We start from the raw sequence: 11,169 nt of genomic DNA, 5'->3' as shown, positions 1-11,169 counted from the left end.
TTATTTTTCTAGCAGAAATCTTTCTAATGATGAAAGGAATTATACAAATACTAAGCGAGAGGCTCTTGCTATGGTATATTCACTCTAGAATTTTAGACATTATTTACAGGGAGGACCATTTAAGTTCTTCACTAACCATTTTTCATTGAAGTATCTTGTTAATAAACTTGTTCTAGCATGGAGAATTTGTGGATGGATGTTATTGTTTCAAGAATTTTCATTTGAAGTTGTTGTCAATCCACGTAGCACTAATGTGGGTCCAAATCACCTTTCTCACTTAGAGAATGGAGAAGTGGGAGGGTCACTTGATGATCAATTGCATGATGCCAATTTATTTAGAATTGAAGTTATGCCATATTATCATGAAGACATTGCACTATTTTTAGCAATTTGCAAGTGCGTTGATGACTATTCTACTACACAAAATAAGCATTTGGTGGTGCATGTTGCATATTACCATTTGATTGCAGGTCAGTTATACAAGATGGGACTTGACCATATATTGCGTCGATGTATGTTAGACCATGAAAGGAATGATGTTTTGTGGGAATGGAATTTTGGTGTTGTGGGAGGTCGTGTCAGGGAAAAAACAACTGCAAGAAAATTGCTGCAAGTTGGACTATTGTGGCCAAATCTTTTCAAAGATGCAAAGGAGTATGCTTGGAAGTATGATGTGTGCCAAAGAGTTGAGCGAACTTCGTAGCTATGATAACCCTTGGTTAAAAGTTCATGTAATAAAGTTAATAAAGGCAAAACAACAACGAAGGTCATGGGAAATGTATTCCATGTTGAATGTTCAGTAAAAGCATCCTAATGGATGTCACTTTCGGTTTATTTATGGCCAAGGAAATTGGCAAAGGCATTGGAAAAGAAAAGAAACAATAATTGGCATTTTATTTATGAAAATAAAAGAAAATAGGAGAAAAGGAAGGTGAAAGGTCACAAAATTGCATGAGGAGGAAAATTAAAGGAAAAATAGAGGAAATTGAAGAAAATAGAGCTCTCGATGATAAAAAGGCTTATGAGGATCAATTCACAACTTTTGTTGATTAACCTTTTGCTAGTTTAGTTTCAGAGACTCTCTTTATTATCTCATACTATTGCACACTTAGATAATTCTTGGAGCACTTTAGCATTGGACAAAGGAAAGCAAAGGAATGACAAGAAGGTAAAGGAAAACAAGGATCAAGAAAGGAAAAAGTTGATCAAGTAGTTTCAACGTGAATACTTGCAGGTATTAAGTTTCATGTGTGATTTCCTAGATGGTTTGTGATTGCATGGTACATGCATGTGTGTATTTGGTTCTCTTGCTATCATTGGCAAGGGTTTTTCCAAGTGTGACAGTGGTTTCAGCCTTGTCTTGCTATTTCCAGATAGCCATGGTGTGATGGGGTTCTTTTATTTGGTTGATATTTAGAATTCCATATGGTTTTCAAATCGCGTGAGGTGGTCTCAAGAAAATTTTCAAGGTCCTAGGAATCCCTTGACCAGTTTTGGCAAGATTGTCATAAAGCCTGAGGCTGGAGATAGACAAATTACTTAAGGCATTGGTGAATAAAGTCAGAGGCATCCAATAAGCCTCCAATTAAACAAAGGAGTAATCCAAGGAAAATGAATACAAGCTTGGATTCATTCAATAGCTTCACCATAGAAACCAATCTTGTGCATAAAAAAATACCAATTAAAGAGTGCTTAACATGGTCAAAAGCATTTGACATGTCCATTTTAAAAATCATTCCTTTTTCTTTATTCCATTCTACTAGAATGTATGTCCTCTTGAAACAATATTATATTGTTGACTATTTTCCTTTATTGGATAAATCCTCCTTGTCTTTCATATATTAGTTTCCAAATGATCTAGAAAGTGGAATATGTGTTGGGTCCAAATTTTTTCTTCTTGAGAGAGTCATTCAACATCATTTTAAGGTCTATTTTATTTATAATCCAGAATGATTGGAAAAAATGAATTGAAAATCCATCTAGCCTAGGTGTTTTGTCTTTTTCTAAGCTCCACACAAATTCCATTATTTCCTTTCCTTATTGTCAATTATGAATGGTACTTTTTCTTCTTTAAATACTAAGGCCAGAATGTTTTCCAACAATTTATTGACACATGGTAGAGGGGCAGTTCTTCATCGGAGTATATTTTTCCATAATGATTTTTCTAGCTTCTTTTATTTATTTGAATTTTTCTTTTCTCTAGTCGTCCTCAAGAATAATAGATGTAATGTTAATGTATTTGATGATATTCCTTTTCCTTATATATTTACTTTGAATTTGGAAAAGGAATTGTTTTTTCCCCCGATTTTATCTATGAACTTTGAGATCTTAGTTTACACTATGCCTCCTCTCTTTGTAATCCAAGTGCAATTTGATGCCAAGCTCTTTTTATTTTGAATTAAAGCCTCCATGACTTCCCCTTCTCCCATTTGTTTTTTAATATTTTCCAAAGAATATTGAAGCATCTTTCTTTCTTGATTTGGATTTACATATTATTTGGATGCACATTCTTTCTTTCTTTTTTACCACTTTTAATTAGGTTCATATATAAAATAAGGAGACCTCTAATGTTAGTCTTCTAGGATATTTGTTGTACCTCATTATTATGAAGCCAAAATGGATTGAATATAAGGGGAATTGGCCCGAAGTTCTAAGGGGCATCCATATAAAGATATTAGATTATGGTATTTGATAGCTAGAGTTATTCTTGAAGAAATTATGTAATATTGAAGGAAGAGGATGTTGTAGATTAGATATGTGTCTAATTTGGTTGCTATATGGCCTAGTCTAGTTATTTTATTTCTTCATGTGCATTTTCCATTCAATGTCTTAATATCAACAAGATCCCAATCATTGATTAAATCCTTTATTTTCTTACGCATAGAATCCCTTACTATGCGCCCTCCTTTCTTTTTTGATGCTAAAATGGTAGCGTTCAAGTTCCCTCCAATGATGGAATTTTGTAAAATGCAGTTTTCCTTCACTATTTGCAACGAGTCCTAGAATCCAATATTTTCCAAATAAAGATTAGGAGAGTAGACATTTATTAAAATAATAATAATAATAAATAAATAAATAATCCTTGAATCAAGGTGTTGGAATCTTTGTAATATTCAATTATTTGAAACAATAGAAAATTGTACCCAAAGTGTGAGTATTCCACCTAAGGCTCCCTTTGATCCTATTTCTAACCCTAAACAATGTTTCCAACTTATTTTCCATGAGCTTAATGTTTCCTATTCTACTAACATGGTTTCTTGGATTAAAATTGTAGCAGGATTTTCTAATTTTAGTGTGTCTTATTTATTTTTCTTTGGTTTTTCTTCCCATGACCCTACAATTCCATGATATAATTTTCATTTTAATTTATAGTTGGGGGGGGAGGGGGGGGATCACTTCCTAATGTACCTATTATTATGTTTTCTTCTTGTCCTTTTCCTTTTTTGGGCCCCATACTGCCTGTAGTGATTGTTAAGTGCCCATTGCCTTGTTAGAGTTTGTTGCCTCTTCCTTTTTATATATTATTGTTCCTCTCCATTTTATTTTGTGACCTTTCTTCAATAATTTATCCTTATTCCATATCTTGGTGAGTGTTTTTTGTTGTGACTATTTTCCTTGACATTGCTAGAATTTTTGGCTTTGAGGGGAAGGATTCCTTATTAATATTGAGAGACGGATGAGGGTTTTTTGCAGGGTCTCTAGGTGAAGATATAGGAGGAGGGAGCTATATTATGATAAGGGTTAAAATTGAGCATACAATAGGAGGGCTATTAATTTCAAAGGATTGGATCACAAATTTTTGAATTTATCTAGGGAGATAGGAATGGAATCTTAGGAGGGGGCTTGAGAAAGGGGAGAAGCAGACTCGGAGGGACTCAAAGGGGCATAATTAAACAAAGTATTTTGAGGGATATTAGGAGCATATTGAGAAGAATATTGACTAGGACCATTTTTCATTTTCTTATTAATTTGTTTCCAACCTTCTTCTTTCTCCTAGTTTGTCTAAGGATTATTAACCTTTTTCTTAGGACAATTTTAAATGAAATGCCTGTATTGAAGGAAAAATCTACATTTAAATTTAATCTACTTGTTGAATTTAACTCCAATTGTCCAAGGTTAGTTTAACTACTTCAGGAAACCCTTTTTCCAAGTCTAATTCAACACATATCCTTGCATAAGCAAAAAGATGAGGTTTTGGATATTATTTATCTATGTATTTTCCAAAAGAGTCCCTAATGCATTTCAAAACATCATCACCCCAACAATGTAATGAAAGGTGAGGGAGAAAAACTTGAACTAGAACAATGCAGAATGAATGTCACCCTCAATATAAAAATCAAAATTCCACTACTTTAAATGCATATCTTTGAAGTCATAGAAATATGGGGCAATTCAAAATATCAAGTCTTTATCTTCATTAAGCTAAAACAAAATTGCATAATACCATTTTCCACAAAATAAATGATTTATTTGGCCTTTATTAATGGTTACTAACTGTGACAAAATAATTATTCCATCTGATGAGGAGAGGGCCAAAGGCCTATGAATTGGCCTACCAAACCCTTCTCTACAAAATTCAATGCTTTGAATTTCATTGAAACTTATAGAAGCTAAACTTTAGGGATCATGTCCAATTTCTTGGTAAATCATTATGTATTGGGATTGGAAAGAGACAAGTCATTGACTATAGAAAATTGTTTGAAGGCTACAAGAATCGCAACAAAGTTAGGGTGAGGAGAAGGTCCCCCCCGCCATGGCAGCGCTAAATCGTAGTGAGATCATAGACACAAAGCTAGGGTTTACAAAACATAATTACATGTAATTTTTTTTCACACAACATATAGGAAAAGGTAATGTTTTAAGCATTAGAGACAAGTTTATATAATTTAATTTAAAATTAATTCTAAAATCAATTTGAAAATAAAATTTATGATATAAGCAGGGAGTATAAAATGATGGAAATTAATGTTTAATTATGAGAGTGAGAGTAATTAAATTTCAGTTGAAGGGGTTAACCTTTTTTTTTCTAATTTTTTTCTTTTTTTTGTTCATGGACCCCAGAGATTGACGACCGCTACATCCAAGGAATATTTGTACCAAGCATATCCACCGAGAGGGATTACTTCCTACCAACTCAACCATAGAGCCTAGCCCTAAGGGTGTCGAGAGAACTGAACCTGTAACCTCTGAATAGAAAAGGTTCCTTAACGATGGGGACTCGACCAATTGAGGTAACCCTCGATGCGAAAGGGCGTTAATCTAATATATTAAAAATTGTGCAAATTAGAACATTTTATGTAATTTGTATGGATAGATATCTTGCAATGGCATAAATCATATATATATACTAATAATTTATTTTATTTTTAAACATAGCTAAAATATTTATGTTAATAAAATCTATATCTGGAGGGGCAACATTATATTCGATAAATTAAAACTCTCGTGTGTAAGCTAACAATTTCTAGCTATTCAAGAGGCATGATGTCTAACATATTTTCAACAATTGAATTACCATGTTATATATCCTAGTAGTATAGACATGCCAAAACAACCCTTAAATCAAGAAAAATTTCATTTTTGTAGAGTCTAATTTATGATTTTATGATGAAAATTTCATTTTTGTAGAGTCTAATATATGATTTTATGATGCTTTTTTGCCTCTAAATCCTCTTGCTCCATTGTTGGAGCATTTATATTCAAATCAGGAACATGGTAACCATAAGCACTAATAGAAATGGTTAAAGAGAGAGAAGGTTGATTACCTTAAGCAAAAACATATCGCGATGCCTCAATTTGTCCTTTGAGGTATCCTATCTCATCCAAGCTTGTTGAATCTAAATGTGATGGTCAATGTGAATTTCCAAAGGAGTAGTGACTTTGAACGCTAATTGATTATAACAAAATTGTAATTGAAGGATGGCTTCTTGAAGTTCCTTGATTTCTTTCTCCATTTTATGAAAAAGGTTGATACTTATCCCACTACCTCCAAAGGCTTGCTCCCCTCGTATCCAAACAAGAGTGCTCACTATAAATTCTACCATGGTCATAGTCAAGAAGACCCAAATTCCACTCTGCCCTAAGGATAAATCAACCAAACACGTCCAATAACCCATTTTAAGCATGCAAATTCTAATCTCTTTGTTGCATCAGCATTCCACCTCTGCAAGAAAGCCCTTCCATGGGGGACAAAAACATGAGAGCCAAAGGGAGGAAACCCAACCTAACAATGCCCAAAATTGATCAATTTCCAACCTAATATGAATATGCCACCTTGCATATATGAGGTCTTGCACAAATTTATAAATTTGCGATGTTAACCACCTTTATCTTCCTTAATTGATTCAATGGGGGGTTGTAATTGAACCTTCTTATTTAAATTCTTGCTAGCTTCCAACGGGATTGATACCACTTTCAATGTGAGGCTAGTACACCATGTGTTGTCATCCTTCTCATTCCTTAACTATGTTCATTCTAATGCATACCTACTTAGAGTTACCATGGTGATATCAGTGACAACTCATGCAGGCTTCAAATAGGGAGTTGCATGGCCCTGCATGCCAACATTTCGTTCATGCTTCAAACATATTAACTCATCCTCCATCCCACACAAGCAACGACCTCCACTTGGAATTATATCATGGTATGGGGAGGTGTCTCACATGTTAATTTATATGAAGGGTTCCAATGTCCAATTGAGTTTCTTTATTTTCTAATTGATTGACTTCAAGGTTTTCACAGCAAAGAACATAAAAACCCTTGTCCTAAACCATAAAGTCCAATAGGGCTCTAATCCTTTTGAAAGTTATTTTAAGCTTAAGTATGTTGAGGAAGAACCCATGTGGAGATGTCAAATGATGACTATGGAGTTCCCCATAATGATAAATTAAGTTATTGGTATTAAGTGTGATTGATTAGATAATTCCTTCTAAAAGAGAATATGCCTATACCTAGTTACTAGTGGCCTATCCCAAACTCCAAGAAAATGACAGTTCAATTTTTCCATTGAAGTGTGTTAACATGCCTCCTCCCCACACTTGTGACCCCATAAATATATTTATACTAAGAATAGAACTCAATTTGTACATATATTTTCCAATAACTTGGAGTTTGATTTTGTAATTTACATAAATAAATATCTTGCAATAGCATAGATCACATATATAAATATATGTATTAATAGAAAAACTCAAGTTTGATTTCCTCAACGACAAAGCTTAAAGTGTTCAGTTTGTAAATTTATATTGATGAGTTATCTCTACAGAAAATTACATTAACTTGGGGTTTGGTTTCCTATATAACTCAGTTTAATGTGTTTAATTTTCAAATTTCATATCCAGTAGTTATATCTCCATTAATTTACATTGATTAATGAGTTTACTATAAATATTATTTATGAATTTAACATAATAATAATAAAAATAGTATTTTTATAGAAAAAGGTTAAAAAATTATTTTAAAATCAATTTTAATATGTAATATTCCTTTTTGTAAATCAACGTTTTTCTATTAAGTCAAGAAATTGATACATTGTGAGGAGTCCACCAAACAAAATGACAAGGCCTCACTCCCACCGGATTTGTTGGTCATTAGATACATACAAAAGAAAACTGAGAGTAGCTAGAAAAAACTATCTAGCTTCATATCAAGAGCCCACCAAACACAAAACTGGTCAAAAATCAAAAGATAACCAACTTGCCTCATTACATATTTCCTTCATTTGGGTCATTAGCAGCATTACCTCGATTAGCTGGGTGATGAAAGGCATCATGGATATGAGATTCCATGTGTGTCAGTCGACCTTTGAAACCATCCATACGCTCTTGCAGTCTTTGTTGGTTTCTTCGCAGAGATGCTTAATAGTCCAGAATATTCCCCTGATTATGCAACATATCTGCAAAAAAAATGACCATTTCATTGTGTTTTGTCTGATAATCTTGGACAAGTTGATCCACCGAAACTTGAAGAAGACAAATTTATGCTTCAATAGAGTCGAAGGGAGGCGGCAAATCCACTCGCATAAGAGAGTCTCTTCATGGGATTTCAAGCTCACCATCCTCCTCCTATCCTCCCAACCATCTATCTGCTCTGCCCTGATGGCCAACACCTCGACGAGGTTAGTCTCGTCGTCTTAGTATATTTGGTTTAGATATAGCACGAATAAGGAAGCAAGCATAAGACCCTCCCCAGAATACGGACATAGTAACTCTAAATAGGTGGTGTTTAATTTTTCTAACTTTTGTTTTTTTAATAAGTATTTACAATACAATTTTGGATGAGTTTGTTATTTTTAGTTGTTTAAAATGCATTTTTGGATGCAGAAATGGATTCAACATCCTAAAAATCCTCTAAGGCACTTGGATTGTGTAGACTACATAGCTCCAACTTGTGATGCTAACGAATATCTACCAAATTTCAAGCAAAATTGATTAGAAAAGAGTCAAAGCATAAAGAGTTAGATTATAGTTAACAAACTTGTAGAAATTCCTTGTAGATTCAAACTGCATATTGTAATATGCTAAAACAATTGACTTGAATCTACTTTACTCATCAGCAGAAACAATAAATGATAGATGAAATTATGAAGCATAAAAGAGAAATAACTCAATCACACAACACAATAATTTTCTGGGGAAAGCCACAGCTAAAAACTCCTGCTATTTGTATATTACATTAATCATAAAATATGAGAAGATTACAATGCTTTTCTCAAGCTTGAGCTACCTTTGCACTATCTCAATATATCTCACTATTTCACAAACCAGCTTTAGCCAAATCTGTGTCCTGCCAAGCTCCTATTTCCTTGTGTATTTTCCTAGGGAATTAGCCCATATTTAATTGGGAAATTCCACAAATATGAATTGTGCAATCCTCATAAGCCTTCCTTTGATTGCATGCACCACCTCTACAATTCGGATGATTATACAACTGATAGTACACTATCCCTAAACTATAATCTCAACTGGGTCTTTCCGTAATCTGACATGCATCATTTAATTATGATTGAATCTTCAATTTACTGGTTGATCAGTGATAGTTACACCCCACTACTAGATCTCCCACTAATTCCTCCATCAGTTCGAACTAGTTTAACTGAATTTAACTCAGTTAAACTAAATGAAATAATTACAACTCAAAATAAACTCAACCAGGGCTCCTAAAAAGTAGGAGCCACTCTACATGAATCTAGTTAGACTCCCAACTCGAATTAACTAAGTCAACTAAGTCAAATTAACTAAGCCAACTAAGTCAAATTAACATAGTTAACTATTACAAGTTTCTATAAGAATTGGAATTACAATTTAATTCCTAATTTAATTCAAGGACAAAATTAAATTAGGATTTTCTTGTTGTGTTTTCAACAAAACCCTCTCAATACTAAATGAATCTTTAACTAAGAAATAACACAAGTATAAATAATTAAAAAATATAAATATAAAAAAATATTTATGAAAAAAATTTAAATATATTTGTATTTTAAATTTCAAAATTATATATATATATATATATATATATATATATATATATATATATTATGTAATTATGAAATATATTAATGGTATAAAATAAATTGAGATGTAGGGGTGTGAGGACAAGGAAGGGTACTCTATGGCCCCAAGGAAGTTAAAATTCTATGGTATTCATGTGGATTGGGCCACTTGACAAATAATCAAGCAGAAGCTTATGAACTGTATCAAGGTCTTCTGTTGGCTAAGAAAAATCATACAAATTCACTCACTATTTTGGGAGATTATCCCGCAATTCTTCAGCATATGGTCAAGGGTTCCTTCTGAAGGATAAATCTCTAGAAAACCTTATAAGACGAATGAGGAAAGTTGTAAAAGGAACCCCCTCATGGGAATTCTTTCATGTCCAAAGAGACCTCAATAAAGAAGTGAATCTCTTTGCCAATGACGGGTGTAAATTGTGAACTGGGGATTTAAAAGTAAATGGCCATATTAGGCACTCTCTAATACCTTAGAATACAATGGATTTAAATTTAAATTTCTTTTTTTGAAAATAAATTTTATTCAAAATTATATGGGGGTCCTTGGCACAATGTGGTAGCCCCATTGAATTTGTCGCATGCAAACAAACCCAGCATTCATATCAATATCCTTTAACAAGATAAGGAGTAAAATAAATTCATCCTTTCCATGAAAACAAGTGTGTAGTTCTTCAATTCCCAAATCATGCTCCCTGTGGGATGGTACCAATCCACATTGTTTGCCACTTATGGATAGTAATGACGAATAACATGTTAGTGAGTGTGCTACTTTTATGAAGTGATGGCTCGATCAATCTCGCCAGCAACCATCTTTGTGCATGATTATCAAGAGAAAATCATAATGTAAGTGGTGAGAAGGAGCGGAGAACACTCCAAGGATTGGAAAGTTTCCTTTGTAAGCAGTGATTTTTAGAGGGAGGACGTGCATTTTCCTTTCAACCCAAGGAAAGAATTTAGTGGCAACCGAAGGGAGTCATGTAATTATCCTTTGTGTCAAATCTTGGATCAACTACAGCATGGAGAGCACTCATTCGAAGTTGGGGATTGGTTCTTAATCAGTTTTTCATATTGGAAAATTTGGTGTGAAAAAATGGTGAATTTTTTTTAGATAACATTCAGAGGACCTTCGTGTAGCACTCATTAATTTGTTTAGTGATTGGTGTGTGCTACAGTTTATAAACGATAATGTCAAACATGTCATTGTGGTGAATTTTAGTTGGTAATGGTATAGGAAAATTAGTGTGAGTCTCTTGTTGGGTGTAATGCCCCACTTAAATTTTATCCTGCAAATTTTATTAATGTTTACATTATCTGAAAACATTGAGAAATATTGGTCTAATATAAAATTCATGATTTCTATTATTCAAATTCCCAAATTACCTTCTCAAATTGAATCTTAGGTAGGATATGGTCTCCTTCCATTATTTCAAATAATATATGTATTCATCTCACATTCCCCAATGTACCCTCACATTTACTAGGGAGAAGACATGGTCCTCTCCAACTCATTATCAATATATATATTCATCTCACATTCCCCAATGTACCCTCACATTTACTAGGGAGAAGACATGGTCCTCTCCAACTCATTGTCAATATATATATTCATCTCACATTCCCCAATGTACCCTCACATTTACTAGGAAGAAGACATGGTCCTC

Source organism: Pinus tabuliformis, chromosome 2_1 (assembly GCF_031772625.1).
Source record: "Pinus tabuliformis cultivar Carrire ecotype Pingquan chromosome 2_1, CPIR1, whole genome shotgun sequence".
Classification (NCBI taxonomy): domain Eukaryota; kingdom Viridiplantae; phylum Streptophyta; class Pinopsida; order Pinales; family Pinaceae; genus Pinus; species Pinus tabuliformis.
Note: the sequence above shows the minus strand (reverse complement) of the source record.